At 32.1% G+C, this 17857-nt stretch overlaps 1 pseudogene; it reads left to right on the plus strand.

Annotated features, from left to right (window-relative positions):
- The first annotated feature begins 14025 nt into the window (after positions 1 to 14025).
- Positions 14026 to 17607, plus strand: LOC127129190 (methylsterol monooxygenase 1-2-like; annotated as a pseudogene).
- The last annotated feature ends 250 nt before the right edge of the window (positions 17608 to 17857 follow it).

Genomic DNA, 17857 nt, shown 5'->3' on the forward strand with positions numbered 1-17857 from the left:
TCAGAGGCGCCCTAGTGAAGCTGCAATCACTTGATCTTACCCCTGGTCCAGATCCTACAAGTTATAAGTACAAAGCACAAGACTCACATTTGACTTTCAAAGGAGGAGTCTCATTGATGAACGATCACCCCTTTTATCTTTACAAGTTCAAGGATATCAAAAAGCGTTCCTAAAGAGTCAGTGGATCAACAATGAAGCTCATTACTAGGATCAATGGACTTTACCATTGTTAGTTGTAATGTCTTTTTTGCTAAGGGTTGTTTGTACTTAAAATTTAAACTCTTTTAAGAGTAATTTTAATAAAACGAGCATGCACCTTTTTTGAATCGATCCATTCGTTTTCAATCTTTCTTATGCCATCATAAAATAATCAAAGTTTTTCCATCTCTTTACCATTAACAAACATAGGAAGAGAATGATGTAATAAATAACTGAATTTGCTGATTATGCCTTTAATAGTAAGACCTGGCTGACGATGTAAGGCATTGTTTCACTTCCCAAATATTGGATAAATAAGGAGATAATCTGTAGTCAACCACCTCAAGCCTGAAGTCGGTGTTCTTTCTATTTAAAAAAAAAACTTAATCTTAACCAGGGGCATGGTAGTTGTTCAATTAAGTCAATGATGCAGTCTGATCTCAAGGGAACTATTCCATCTAATCACATGAATAAGAGGACCAATCACATCCTCTTCCTCAAAAACGTCATCCAACATCGAGGATGCAGTGAAAATACAAGAGCTCACAATAGTTAACATGGCAGTCACAACTTTCGAGATCAAAAGAAAAATCACACATGAGTTGTTCCAAAAAGAGCCCGCTAAGTCAAAAAAAAAAGGGAAGCAACCAGAATTTTTTTGACCTAGGCAAAAGTTAGGGCATTACTTTTCAAAAATAAAGTCTGCTAAGTTAAATTCTAAAAAAGAGTTGAATTAGGCAAAAGTTAGGGCATCCCGATGGACCACAAATTTAAAAGAGTGGTTACATGCGAAAATAGGGATTAAAAGGCAAAATACGGAAACAAGCTTGTTAGGGAAAATATGTGATTGTCACCTCAAGAATCTCATCAGTGCTTGAATCATTACATCTACATTCATCATTATCTATCAAAAATCTCTTGCAGACTAAATTCATTTGTTGAATTAATTGAATCTAGGAATGGAGATCATCAAGAAGAATGAGGTAGGATTAAAATCAAAATTTGAGCCTTATATCCTTTATTTGTTAAACCGTGAACCAGGCCATGTTATAACCTTCAAAAGTCCTAATTGAAGTCAGGTTCACTATGAAAGCATACTCAGTAAAATTTGCGTTACAATGACTCCAAATGTTTGTTAAATAATTGATAACCATCTTATTTTATCACATTTTCACATCTTCATTTGTGCCAACCTTGTGGCCAGATATCATCTGTATACACAATATCCATTTTTCATAACAATTTTCGACTTCAAAAACTTGCATGAGCCTGACTTTAGAATTACTTTTCAAAAATAACATTTTTCTCACAAATCAATACTTAGCATCAAGGAAATTTCAGCAATGGTCTGATCAAAGGCGAACCGTTTCAAGACGCTATGGGCAAGTCACCTAAGGATCCTTCCAGTTAGAGGTAAATCCTTATAATCATGGGCATATCATCTGAAGATCCTACTGATTAGGGGAAAAACATTTCAAGATTTGACACACCTATGTCAAATCACCTCCGTGATCCTAATTATCAGAGGCATACTTTTTAAGACTGTCAAATTAGGGCATACCAACTCAAGGGCATAGTAAGGTCAATCACTCTGAAAGTCATCTAATCAGGGGCAAGCTTTTCAATATTTAAACACTGGGGTAGTCCATATCAACATCATACCACAACATGGCGGGACCTAGGTCCTTTTTCATGCAACTTCTTCAGGCCTTAATAATCAGGGGTATACTTTTTGATGATTCAAATATTGGAGCAGTCCATATGAAGATCATATTATAGAATGGTGGAATCCAAGTTCCTTTCCAGGAAAATACTTCAGAAGACTTACAAACAAGGGCAATACCCTCAAAGCACAATCAATTTTAGGCAGGCTGCTACAATGGCCTGATAAAAAGAAATAACTTCAAAAAAAATGGTTCATCTGGGGTAGTTTATTCCAAGAGTCGATTAGTCAAGGGAAAATCTCTTAGAGGCTCATACAGTGGTAGGCTGTCTCAAGTACATGGTATGGCTAAGCTGCTTTAAATTCATATTGAGGCGAATTTCTTCAAAGAACCAACAGGTTGAGGCAACTATATGATACTGCAGGGGTAATCCCTTTTAATACTTTCAAGATGCACAACCAAGATCTTTCATACATCAACAATCGTCAAGTTCGCAAAGAATATCGGGAAGTCATGCTACCTCAATACCTCAGTACCATTTTTGACAAATAACCTTGTAATACAATCAACATCTCCAATCCTTGACAGCCCCCAACTCAACACATGGGCATTTGTTGAAACATTCAAATCATTTTCATGCATTAATCATGTCACTACGCTCTAGCGTTAAACCATGCATATCATCTCATTCATCTAGCACATTTCCATAGCGTGAATCTAACATCTATAAAAGCCCAATCTTACTTGGTACCACAAAAAAGCCCAATCCTACTTAGCACCTATATCCGAAAATCCCAACCACTCTTGGCATTCAATACCTCACAAAATCTCAATCCTACCTGGCACCATACAAAAAGCCCATTTTCATTAACAATTCCAAAACCCTGCCTTCAAAAGTCGCGTACCAAAGGTCCTGCTTAACTCTTCACTAAAAGAAAATAATCCTTATTCTTAACGGACGAATCTTCCACAACATCACATTCATACATCATATCTTGTGTAGCATATCCATGAATGTGAAGCATTAAGCCATACAAATTCTAGACATGCATACATAACATGGCATGCATACATAACATTCATACATAATACAACACAAGCTGAGACTCAGGACTCATCATAAGAGTCTGGGCAGATCCCCAGCTAAGTCGACAATAGATCTTCGTCCAAGCTTCTCCCTAGCTCTTTCATATCTATACATTCTAGTAAGTTGGACTAAGTACAATCCCCCAACAAGTATCCTTGGAACTTATTCTCCAAGCTGAAAATACTTAGTAACACTATCATCGGTATGCCCTAATGGCATACAATTCCCTCATCGGGTCCTTACAAGCATTTCTTAGCACTTTCCCTGGCACTCGTGCTTCTAAGGATGCCTCGACTGGAAGCCTACTCCCTAGAAGACAATCATCATACGTGACACCAGTCTCCCCCTAGTAGAGACATCAGGTTCTTTCATCAATCTCCTTTTTACTCCATTTTTCTAAGAGAACTCCCCAAAAAAAGTTCTTGCTCTAGTACCTTGCATAATAATATTCTATTTATGGTTCTTATACCACAGTTCACTTTGGTTCTTACACTGTTACCATTGTTCACTTTGGTTCTTACACCGTTTATCATCTTGTTTTACCGTTCTTATACCGTTGTTATTACTTTCACTTCTTTTCGGGTCTTAACTCAATTTTCTTGCCAATAATAAGTTATTGGTTCTTATACTAGTGAAGAGTGAATTCTTAAACCCCAGACTATACCGGTTCAATTCCCTAAGCAGGAATGCTTATTAGTCTTCCCTAGTAAGTATCATCTCCATAAAGCCTTTTCAATAAAGGACTTCCCCAGCAAACTCACTCACCGTGAGTCGTCAAAGGAATCTGTTTAGTGGCTGGTCATCCTGAATGATTGTTATCAACTATTGAGTGGGTCTTCACCTCTCACATCTCCATCTTATTAACCTATCCCACACACGGGGCATGTTCCATATACCAGGTTTTCCAAGGGATTTTATCAAAGTAGTTTTACAAAAGGGGTTCAATCAAGGGTTTTTCATTAGAGAATTATCCATCAAGGGTTCACCAGGGTTTCATCAAGAAGTTTCAACAAAATGTTATTATCAAGGGGTTTCATCATGGGTTTATCAAAGGGTTTCACTGGAAATTTTTATCAAAGGGTTACACCAAAATTTTATCAAGGGATTTTATTAAAAGAATTTTGTCAAGGGATTTTAGCAAAAGGGTTTACCAGGAATACCATCGAAAGATTCCATCAAGGGGTTCTGCAAGACATTTATCAAGGGGTTTCATCCAGAGTGATCGGGGTATCAGTATAGTACTACCCGATTCCCATGAAATGATCGGATGATCATGGGAATCGTATGCAAGTTTCACCCATAAGGGTTTAAATTGATCAAAAAGGGTTTCATCAAAGGTTTCATTAAGGGTTTCATTAGGGATTTCATCAGATTTTTATTAGAGGAGTTTCATCAGTGTTTTATCAAAGGGTTCCACCAGGGTTTCACCAAGGATTTTATCAGGGGTTTCATCAAAGGATTCTATCAAGGGGTTATATCAGGAGTTTCATCATGGGGTTCCATAAAGGGGTTTCACCAGATTTCTATCAAGGGGTTTCATCAAGGGATTTCATCAAAAGGGTTTTATCCTGACCCCACATTGCATTACATCTCCATGAATTTTTTTAGCACATGAATAAGAGGATCAAGCATATTTTCTTCCTCACATATGTCATCCAACATCGAGGACGCAGTGAAAATACAAGAGCTCACAATAGTTAACATGGCAGTCACAAATTTCAAAATCAAAAGCAAAATCACACATGAGTTGTTCCAAAAAGAGCCTGCTAAGTAAAAAAAGGGAAACAACCAATTTTTTTTTGACTTAGGCAAAAGTTAGGGCATTATTTTTCAAAAATAAAGTCTGCTAAGTTAAATACTAAAAAAGAGTTGACTTAGGAAAAAGTTAGGGCATCCCGATGGACCAAAAATTTAAAACAATGGTTCCATGCGAAAATAGGGATTAAAAAGCAAAATACCGAAACAAGCTTGTTAGGGAAAATATGTGACTGTCACCTCAAGAATCTCATTAGTGCTTGAATCATTACATCTACCTTAATCATTATCTATCAAAATTCTCTTGCAGACTAAATCCATTTGTTGAATTAATTGAATCTAGGAATGGAGATCATCAATAAGAATGAGGTAGGATTAAAATCAAAATTTGAGCCTTATATCCTTTATTTGTTAGACCGTGAACCAGGCCACGTTATAACCTTCAAAAGTCCTAATTGAAGTCAGGTTCACTATGAAAGCATACTCAGTAAAATTTGTGTTAAAGTGACTCTAAATGTTTGTTAAATCATTGATAACCATCTTATTTTATCACATTTTCACATCTTATTTGTGCCAACCTTGTGGGCAAATATCATCTGTATACACAATATCCATTTTTCATAATAATTTTCGACTTCAAAAACTTGTATGAGCATGACGTTAGAATTACTTTTCAAAAAGAACATTTTTCTCACAAATCAATACTTAGCATCAAGGAAATTTCAGCAATGGTCGGATCAAAGGAAAACCGTTTCAAGACGCTATGGGCAAGTCACCTAAGGATCCTTCCAGTTAGGGGAAAATCCTTATAATCATGAGCATATCATCTGAAGATCCTATTGATTAGGGGAAAAACATTTCAAGATTTGACAAACCTATGTCAAATAACCTTCGTGATCCTAATTATCAGAGGCATACTTTTCAAGACTCTCATACTAGGGCATACCAACTCAAGGGCATAGTAAGGTAAATCACTCCGAAAGTCATCTAATAAGGGGAAATCTTTTCAAGATTTAAACACTGGGGAAGTCCATATCAACGTCATACCACAACATGGCGGGACCCAGATCCTTTTTCATGCAACTTCTTCGTGCCTTAATAATCAGGGGTATACTTTTTGATGATTCGGAGACTAGAGCAGTCCATATGAAGATTATTTTATAGAATGGTGGAATCTAAGTTCCTTTACAGGAAAATACTTCAGAAGACTTACAAACAAGGGCAATACCCTCAAAGCATAATTAATTTTAGGCAGACCGCTGCAATGGCTTGTTCAAAAGAAACAACTTCCAAAAAACGGTTCATCTGGGGTAGTTCATTCTAAAAGTCGATTAGTCAAAGGAAAATCTCTTAGAGGCTCATATAATGGTAGGCTGTCTCAATTAAATGGTATGGCTAAGCTGCTTTAAATTCATATTGAGGCGAATTTCTTCAAAGAACCAACAGGTTGAGGCAACTATATGATACTGCAAAGATAATCCCTTTTAATACTTTCAATATGCACAACCAAGCTCTTTCATACATCAACAATTGTCAAGTTCGTAAAGAATATCGGGAATTCATGCTACCTCAATACCTCAGTACCATTTTTTGACAAATAACCTTGTAATACAATCAACATCTCCAATCCTTGACAACCCCCAACTCAACACGTGGGCATTTGTTGAAACATTCAAATCATTGTCATGCATTAATCGTGTCACTATGCTCTAGCGTCAAACCATGCATATCATCTCATTCATCTAGTACATTCCCATAGCGTGAATCTAACATCTATAAAAGCCCAATCTTACTTGGTACCACACAAAAGCCCAATCCTACTTAGCACCTACATCCAAAACGCCCGACCACTCTTGGCATTCAATACCTCACAAAAGCTCAATCCTACCTGGAACCATACAAAAATCCCATTTTCATTAATAATTCCAAAACCTTGCCTTCAAAAGTCGCCTACCAAAGGTCCTGCTTAACTCTTCACTAAAAGAAAATAATCCCTATTCTTTAGGGACGAATCATCCATAACATCACATTCATACATCATATCTTGTGTAGCATATCCATGAATGTTAAGCATTAAGCCATACAAATTCTAAACATGCATACATAACATGGCATGCATACATAACATGCATACATAATACAACACAAGCTGAGACTCAGGACTCATCAAAAAAGTATGGGCAGATCCCCAGCTAAGTTGACGATAGATCTTCGTCCAAGCTTCTCCCCATCTCTTTCATATCTATACATTCCAGTAAGTTGGACTTAAGGACAATCCCCTAACAAGTATCCTTGGAAATCATTCTCCAAGCTAAAAATACTTAGCAACACTTAGCAACATTATCATCGGTATTCCCTAATGGCATACGATTCCCTCATCGGGTCCTTACAAGGATTTCTTAGCACTTTCCCTGGAACTCGTGCTTCTAAGGATGCCTCGCCTGGAAGCCTACTCCCCAGAAGACAGTCATCTTACGTGACACCAGTCTCCCCCAGTAGAGACATCAGATTCTTTTATCAATCTCCTTTTTACTCCATTTTTCTCAGAGAACTCCCCAGCAAAGGTTCTTGCTCTAGTATTATGCATAATAATATTCTATTTACGGTTCTTACACCATTGTTCACTTTGGTTCTTACACTGTTACCATTGTTCACTTTGGTTCTTACACCGTGTTTTTCACTTTGGTCCTTACGCCGTTTGTCATCTTGTTTTACGGTTCTTATATCGTTGTTATTACTTTCACTTCTTCTCGGGTCTTACCTCAATTTTCTTGCCAATAATAAGTTATTGGTTCTTATACCAGTGACAAGTGAATTCTTAATCCCCGGTTATACTGGTACAATTCCCTAAGCAGGAATGCTTATTAGTCTTCCCCAGCAAGTATCATCTCCATAAAGCCTTTTCAATAAAGGACTTCCCCAACAAAATCACTCACCGTGATTCGTCAAAGGAATCTATTTAGTGGTCAGTCATCCTAAATGATCGTTATCAATTATTGAACGGGTCTTCACCTCTCGCATCTCCATCTTATTAACCTATCCCACACATGGGGCATGTTCCATATACCAGGTTTGTCAAGGGACTTTACCAAGGGATTTTATTAAAGGAATTTTACCAAAGGGGTTCAATCAAGGGTTTTTCATCAGAGAATTATCCACCAAGGGTTCACCAGGGTTTTACCAAGAAGTTTCAACAAAATGGTATTGTCAAGAGGTTTCATCACGGGTTTATCAAAGGGTTTCACTGGAAATTTTTATCAAAGGGTTACACCAAAAATTTATCAAGGGATTTTATCAAAAGATTTTTGTCAAGGGATTTTATCAAAAGGGTTTATCAGGAATACCATCGAAAGATTCCATCAAGGGGTTCTGAAAGACTTTTATCAAGGGGTTTCAACTAGAGTGCTTGGGGTATCAGTATAGTACTACCCGATTGCCGTGAAATGATCGGATGATCATGGGAATCGTATACAAGTTTCACCCAAAAGGGTTTAAATTGATCAAAAAAGGTTTCGTCAAAGGTTCCATTAAGGGTTTCATTAGGGATTTTATCAGATTTTTATCAGAGGAGTTTCATCAGTGTTTTATCAAAGGGTTTCACCGTAGGTTTCACCAAGGATTTTATCATGGGTTTCATCAAAGGATTCTATCAAGAGGTTATATCAGGAGTTTCATCATGGGGTTCCATAAAGGGGTTTCACCAGATTTCTATCAAGGGGTTTCATCAAGGGATTTCATCAAAAGGGTTTTATCAAGGGTTTCATCTAGGGATTCTATCCGAAGATTCATCAAAGGGTTCCATCACGGGGGTATACCAAAAATTTATCAAGGGGTTTCACCAGAGTATCACCAAAGGGGTCTCAACCATAGTGATTGTGATATCACTTAAGTCATACCCGACTCTAGTGACATGATCAGATGATCATAGGAATCATATGCAAGTGTCATCCAGAGAGGTTAAAACTGATTATCAGGGATTTAGTCGAGGGGATCCATCATGGATTTATAAAAAGTGTTTCATCAAGGTCTTATCATCAGGGGTTCCATCAAAAGTTGTATCAGGGGTTTCATCAAGAATTTTGCTAGGGATTTTATTAAGAGTTTCATCAGGGGTTCTACTAGGGTTATCAAACAGCGGCTGAAGGATCGTTCGAGTCCTGCCCAATTTATGTGATTACGAGAAGCGTATGCAAGGAGATATTATCAGGGATTCATCAAAGTGGGATGCCAATAGAGCACCAAGGATTGGTCAATCCTTGCTCGGCTCCGGAGTCTATTAACCCCGAGTTCAAAATTAGGTTCCTCTTTATATTTAACCATCTCCTCCCTAAGAAGATGAAAACTCATCATCATCATAATCTCAGTTTGAAGTTGATTAAATATGGACAATTGTCGTACTCCAAATTTGACCATCTTTTTTTTCTATTTTTAAGTTAACGCTAACATGTCGGGGACATACCAATCAGATATTCAACCTTGGGACCTAAAAAGTCAAGGGGGGGCCGTTTTGACTTCTTAGTGTCTCTTAGGAGTTTATTTTAGTTTAGAGGTATTTTTTAGACTTTTTGAAATTATATTATTTGTAGGATTATGCTAAAAAACGATTTATAACTATTAAAATTAATTTTTAGGAAAAATAAATATGATTAGTAATTAGAATATTATATCTCATTAGATTATATTATTTAGAGGTAATTAAATATAAATATTAGGATGTTACTAATTTAATGAAATTATATATTAATGCTTTAGGAGTTCAAATTCCAACAAACATCAAGGCAAAAAGCAGTAGAAAGTGGAAAGAATGAGAAAGGAGCAAAGAGAAACTCTAGTCGTGCTTAAACCAGAGAAATCCTGCTCTCTGTAGATTGGTCTTCCAGTTATATTTATCTTATTCTTGTTATTATTGAATCTAGTTCTATTGTTGATGCTTGGGTTTATTGATGTTTGTGTTTATTGTGTGTTCTGGTTTATTGGTGGATTTATTGATGTTTGGATTTCTTGGTGCTAGGGTTTATTTTCTAATTAAGTCAAATTAAAAATCATAGTAACTTTTTACTAAAAAGGGTTATAAACTATTTTTTTATCAAAAATTTATTCAAAATTACATGGAGTAGAATTTCTAAAAGCAAATGTAAATCAATTCTATTTTTACTAATAATAAATCAACCTTTAAATAAATATCATAAAACTATTTTTCTAAACCTATAACGTAAATTTCCTTTTTAACATATAACAAAATATAATAAAAAACAAAAATAAAAAACAATAATATCTTAACCCTTGTATTTAAAATTTAAAGTACAAAAAACACATAAATAAGTTTTATTTAATCAATTAATTAATTTTGTTTTTACTAAAAATACTAAATATAAAAAATACTTCTCTATTCCATTGAATCCAAAAAAATAAAAATATTTTAGTCCATTCTTTCTAATTCAAAAATATTTCCTTTTCCTTTAAATTCAAAAAACATACAAAAATAATTTTTCTTTTAAAGTCAAGAAACAAAACAAAAATACACAATAATATATATAATTAAATGTTTATTCAAGTTTTTAAATTAGGATAGGAATATAATTAGGATAATTAAGCATAATAGGGTTAATTGAAACTATTGTAATTCCTTTATAACTAATATAAATAAAATCAAAAGAATAAAAAATTTAATTAATTATGGAATATTAATCAAGAATTTAGGGTTAATAATCATAAATTAGGATAATTAAGGTTAATTAATATTTTTACAATAATTATTAATTAGTATTATGATATAAAATTGATAAAAATAATTTAGGGGATTAATATAATTAGGGATGGAATAAAAAATAATTAAATAATTACTTAGATAATTATAATTAATAAAAATATAATAAATGTTAGAGATTAATTTTAGAACAGTTACGCAGATTGGAATTAGGGATTAATTCTTAAAAATGAATTAATATAAAAAAAAAATGAGATTATTATGAGATATTAATTCATTAGGATTAATTTATGGGATAATTTTAGGGATAATATGAGATAAAATTTTAGGATTTTAAGGGATAAATCAAAGGATATAAATCAGGGATAATGGATATGGTCTTTGGGTTTATATAATTAATCTTTTAATATGTTTGTTAAAATAACTATATATATAATATCACTATAGGTTTACTTTCTTAAATCAAAATAGTTAGATTTTTTTTCCAATCAATCAAAAGGGATAAAATCAATTTAAACTCACCTCAAATTGTAATTCTCCTACCCTAGTACAATGTGACATTTTTCAAAATCAATTACTTCTCCGCCCCGATGCATGATAACCTTTAAGAGATAAAAACAACAAACAAATAAATATATTTTACATTAAAAGTGAGGGTACATAAACATAGAGTTGTAAGACTCTAACGAGTACAATAATAAACAATCTTTTTAGGTCTTCCTCTTAATAAATTTTATTTTTTAATAAAACATTTTTTTAAATAAATAAATAATTAAAAAATTAAAAAATATTAAAGCAAAAATTTCTTAGAAACATACTAACCCTAGAATTAAAGGTGGATCTCATTGAGTACAATGGAGGTAAGGGGTGCCTAACACCTTTCCCTTACTTAACAGACTCCCGAATCTAGTATCTCACCCTTAATTTATAGGTTTTATCATTATCTCCCTGTTCTTTAGGAAGAATAAAGGATGGTGGTGACTCTGTCATTTTTCCAGCCACGACACCTACAAAGTAATGCATAAGAAGTAGGAAATACTATTGCAGCCGAATTGATCAAGGTGGTATCGCGGTCGGTAACAATCACTTTAGGCATCTCTTCTTGGTCCTTCAACATTGTCCGACACACCTGTAAGTCCCAAGTAACATTCTCCTTTTTTTCTCTCTAGAAATACAAGCCCGACAGAATAGATCTTCTCAGTAGAGGTAAACACAACCATCTCCAATAATTGAATTCTATATTTGTTGGTCTTGTACATTGAATCAAGTATGAGTATAATAGGAAACACGTTGAACAAATTGATGAAATAAGGATGAATCCAAAATATATCTCTAACGGTGACTTCATTCTTGCACGTTCGGTACCTAGACACATAATTGTCATCATCCAACAGTTTCAAGAGTTGTTTCATTTCAGTTCTAACCCCCCTCAACGCCTTGTTTGTTTGGTACCAAATATTGTACACTTTCTTGATATTTGAGATATTTTCGGTTCTTTTACGTTTCAAAGTTGCAAGTATATTTTTCGGTTGAACCAAATTCAATGTCATGTCAACAACACATTCCTTCTCTTCCAGCATGAGACGACACACAATTAGATGATCTGCTAACTTTTTACACAAGTCATGGTTATGTAACCACATATTACATTAAATCTGCATTTATTGTTTGCCAACATATAGCCATACACCTTAAATGGACACTCACATTTTATTGAACCTGTGTCGTCTCGTTTAAAATTCCGGAGAGGAGGTCTAGTTTTCCCGCTTCTTTCGCACGTCATTGTCACAAAAGCACGTCTTTTATCCGAACCATTATCGGACCTTAACCACACCAAATCTCAGCTTGGAGGCATCCGTACGAATCCATTGAAGTATGTGATCACATAATTCAAGCTCTTGCTCATTTTTATATTGGTTGCTAACATCTACCGCCTTCACAACAACACCTTTGACAGTGGGAGACACAACTTGTTTGGAGAAAACATCGGGGTGCATCATATCTAATGAAAACAATTATCACGGAACAGTAATATAAGTGTCAATGCAGTAAATAGAGCTGGAAAATGCCTTCACAACAACACCTTTGACAGTGGGAGACACAACTCGTTTGGATGAAACATCGGGGTGCATCATATCTAATAAAAATAATTATCACAGAACAGTAAATAAGTGTCAATGTTGTAAACAGAGATGGAAAAATAAACACAGACAAATAACAGAGATGCATCTCCGGTTGAGTTCATACAGACTCCAGAAATATATCTTCGGAATAAATACACGTTTTACAGACAGAAAATAAGCTTAATGCGAGCAATAGGGCTTGAAAAAAGTTATCTTTACCTGAAATTCCAACTTCTTTTGCTCCCTTTGATGTGATGAAACACAACATTGAAGATTTGGAGTGAAAATGTGGATTGAGAATGAAAGGGCTTTTGGTGAGAGTTTTGAGTGAAAAACAAGTATGGTTGTGTGATCATGCATCTTTTTGTTTTATTAAAGGTGACAACAAATTTCAAAATCTCGCCCCAAACTTTCGAAGATGCGTCCTCGGAATGTCCACTAAGCTGACCAACTATCATTATATTTATTGAAAACACCCGGAGATGCATCTCCGTAATTTTTTTTAATATTCGGGTGACACTCATTTGGTGCACCATAATATTGATGCATTATGTGTTTGGAGATGCATCTCTAGAATCTAAAGAATATTTTAGTATTTTTGCATTATGCGTAAGTAACATATATGTGCATTAAGAAATTCCTTTCAAATAAGAACACATTAACCAAATATAAACTTTATTAATGAATCTTATATATAACCAAAGTTAATTTACCACGTAAAACTACCTTTTTGATGTTAGGACGCTAAAAAATCAAATTATAAACTAAATTAATTTTTTAAACATAATTAATCGACTTTATTTTTTCACTTAAGAACCTATATTATAACCAAATTATAAATTATATTAATTAAATTTTACATATCATTAAAATTATATTGTAGAGAGAGAAAAATATATATAAAAAATTCAAAATATAAATATTATTGTTCATCATATTTCTTAACAATAACATACGAAGTAAATGTATGATTTTGGTATTAAAATAATATTTGTAGTATAATCTTTTTTACAGAGAAGAGTGAAAACCCATGATTAAAAAAAGACACGTCATTCCGTAAAAAAAAGGAAGAGGACACATCATTCAATATTATTTTTAAATTATTGATTAATAATAATGGAAGGACACTTTATTGAGAGCGAGACATATCATTTAATAAATAAAAAGTATGCGGTGATGGTGTCAAGTAAGGATGTCTGGTCTCTTATCACCTCAATAAATTATATTAACTGTTACAATGAATATTTACAATTTTATTGAAAATATAATTAATTTATTTACATTAATATATTATAAAAAATATCTAAAAATATTATTGATATAATTTGAATTATAGATCAACATCTTATACATATTTAGTTCAACTAAGATCTTATACATATAGTTCAACTAACACAGTTAAATTGTAACTATATAATCACACAAGCTTTCTCTCTACTTCTCATTATAAACTTCATAAGCTCTATTTTTCTCTCTCCACATTCTCTCACTATGATCCCTTATCGTACTCTGGAAGAATCAAAAAATGCACTTGGTAGAAACCTCACTTTTGCTTAGACACTTTGGTTCAATTACTCTGCCAAAAAATCTGACTTTGTTCTTCATTGCCACAACACTCTATTCTTGTGCTTGTTTTACTCTATAGCCCCCATTCCATTTGCATTGATTGAGCTAAGTGGATGCAAGAAGTTGAACAAATACAAGATTCAACCTTCGGTTAAAAGGACATTCTTGGAAATGTTCAAGTGTTACAAATATGTTATCAAAACATTTATCATTGCTGTTGGTCCTCTTCAGATTGTTTCTTATCCCACTATCAAGGTATGCAATCCTAATATTTATATATTTTTTTAGACACTTCTTAACTAACCAATTCAATCATTAATTTAACTATATATAAAATTTTACATATTTTATATATATATATATATATATATATATATATATATATATATATATATATATATATATATATATATATATAATCATAAGAATATTAATTATATATTTTTTTAAGAAATTTAAAAAAAAATCAAAGGGTTAAAACACTTAAAAAAAGTAACACTTTATTTAATTCTAAACCTTCCTATAAATTAAGATAAAACTGTGAGTATCTATTACAACAGAAATATTGTTTTCTTAATAAGCAAGATGTATATTAATGATGAGTATTAGGCGGTACTCCCACGAACGTTACAACAATCTACATTAATTAGAAAGTTGTTTGATCCAATCATAAAACTTACACATTCTTCTCTTGTTAACATTAAGTATCAACCATAGTTAAGAAATTATTTTAACATTAAAGACCACAACACTAGCATCACAAACCCTCTTATAAAAAATATAGTAATTCCTCATTCTCCATAAGCACCCAATTATTGCCAACTGAAATATTGTTGAGAGCACCCTTAAACAAAATATCGTTCGTCTTCAATCATAAACATAGAGTGTGGTGGCTAGCAAAATTAAGGTATTTTATATTTTATTATTTTGTTCAAAAATATGATTTGATCTAACTCAATTATATAAAATTAATTTAAAAATTGAGATTCTTAACATATTATCTCGACCTAAGATTAGACAGACTCGTGAAAATAAACTACAAATGGTTTGACAGTGAAAAAATTTAGTTGGCGATCCAATAAATTTTAAAACCAATTCAATTTAAATCAATCATACATTATCGCTTTTATATATAATCTTTGGCCAACATGTGATTAGTTAATTTATCATTTTCTTAAATTGAATGAAGTAAATGAATAATAGTGTAAAGTTGTAAGAATTATATGTGAGGCCTGCATGTTGAGGTGTGAGAAGATAGAAATAATGTCAAATATGAGATGACAGGAGAATTAATTACGTACGGTGCATGCATATATAGTACTATTGCCGGCCAGCCAGCCACGCCTAGTTTCTTTGGACTGAAAATAATAGTAATTGATTTGTGCAGAAACACAACCTGGTAGGCATTTATTATAGTAAGAGATTCTTTGCACATTATTCTGCAGTGAAATCTTAATCAGTGGTATAGATTATAATTGACCTCTCTTCCATCCAATCTTTACGGAGAGAATTCCCTTCTATTATTTGGGAAGAGATTATCTGCACTAACATTATTCTACAATGAGATCTCACTCATTTATTTTTTTTCTTATAAAAATTTAATGTTAATTTTAAATAAATTGATTTGCGTAAATTATAAATGGCTCTCTCAAGTCAAACATTTACGGGAGAGAACTCCCTTCCATTATTTGAGAAGAGATTTTTTACGTTGACATTATTTTGCAGTGAGATCTCAACCATTCATTTTTTCTTACAAAAATATATAAAAGTTCTAAATTGATTATAAGTTATTTAATCATTTATATATATATATATATATATATATATATATATATATATATATATATAAAGTTCTAAATTGATTAGTTATTTAATCATTTTTATAGAGATATATCAGTTATTTGTTAAACATAAAAAGATTGATTATAAGTTCTAAATTATAAGACATTTTTGCAAAAAAAAAAAATATTTTAAATTATAAGTCATTTTATAAATTAAAGACAAAATTAATAACTTCTAACATACTTTAGTATTTATTATTATTTCTTTTTTTAACTCGTTTCATTTATTTTTTATATGTAATTTATTAAGGGTATTATTGAAAAGTCGTACATAATTTGACTTTTTTATACAAAATTAATTAAATTTTTTAATTAGTGTAAAATAGTTAAAACGTCTCATACTTTAAAACTTAGAGAGTAATATCTAGAGTAATATTGTCCTTTATTGATTATATAAGAGAATCTTAAAAAATTAAAAGGAGAGAATATAAATGGTACAAAGTATATTAAAAAAATATTAATATTACCTTGAAATTGTAAAGAGACTCAAGATTTTGAACAATTTTTATTAAAATTGATTTATAATTTGGGACGGAAGAAATATATTCTTTTTTTATACTCTATCTATTTTAAATTAAATATCGTTTAAAGTGTTTGTACATAAATCTAAAAATACAATAATATTGTCATAAATAATTATACTTTTATTAAATTAATATTATTAATATTTTGAAATTCCTATAAAGACAAATAAATAAAAGACACAATTATAAAATAACAATAATTTTTACATTAAAAATTAAAATGATATTTATTTTAAAATAAATTTTATCAGTTATTTTAACAATGAGGCATATGCTCTTAACATAACTAAGACTTATTAATTTTTACTATATTATATTTTTAGTTGTTTTTCTTAGTAACTAAGGATTTATTTTATTTTTTCACCACAAATTTTGTTCAGTGGCTTGGAATTAGAACAAGTTTGCCATTACCATCAAGGTGGGAGTTATTTTGGCAATTACTAGTTTACTTTCTTATAGAAGATTATGCAAACTACTGGATCCATAGAATGCTACATTGCAAATGGAGCTATGAAAACATCCATAAAGTTCATCATGAATATAAAACACCTATTGGATTTGCAGCACCATATGCTCATTGGGCTGAAATTTGGATGCTAGGTATCCCTGCATTTCTTGGCCCAGTATTAGTTCCAGGACACATTGTAACCTACTGGTTATGGTTTATTTTGCGACAGCTAGAAGCCATAGAGACACATAGTGGTTATGAATTTCCTTGGAGTTTCACAAAATATATACCATTTTATGGAGGTCCTGCATACCATGATTATCATCATTTTGTTGGTGGAACAAGTCAAGGAAACTTTGCCTCAGTATTTACCTACTGTGATTACATTTATGGAACACAAAAGGTAAATTTTATCTTTTTACTATATTTTCAAGTTACTGTATTTTTTTTTTCTGAACACTTACTAACACATCATACTTATGTATTTGAAGGGGTACCAATATAAAAAGAGGATGTACGAGAAAATGTTCCAAAATCACAAGGTGGACTAGCTTTTAAATGTTATCATAGGATATTTTATATAATAAAGTCATTTTGTTTTTTTACATGATCCTAATGTATGGTTACTTAGTTGAATAATTTAGTTAATTGGCTAATAATTTCCACTTTTAATGGGAAGAACCTATGCCAAGTGTGTCCTTTGAATAATATTACTTAATATGAGAAGCTTAACCTGATATATTACTTTTTTTTTTAATTTATCTATTTTGTGTGACTCAAATTTCTTTTGTTGATTTTAAGCCTTCGTCTTTTTATTTTTTCTCTCACGTCTTATGAGTATTTAAGGTTGTTAGTCTTTTGACAACATTTTTTTTATTTGTTCTAATAATTGGCTTGAAACCAAGACTAATTAAAGTTTAAATATCTCAATGAATGATTGTTGT

This window comes from Lathyrus oleraceus, chromosome 3 (assembly GCF_024323335.1).
Source record: "Lathyrus oleraceus cultivar Zhongwan6 chromosome 3, CAAS_Psat_ZW6_1.0, whole genome shotgun sequence".
Lineage (NCBI taxonomy): Eukaryota > Viridiplantae > Streptophyta > Magnoliopsida > Fabales > Fabaceae > Lathyrus > Lathyrus oleraceus.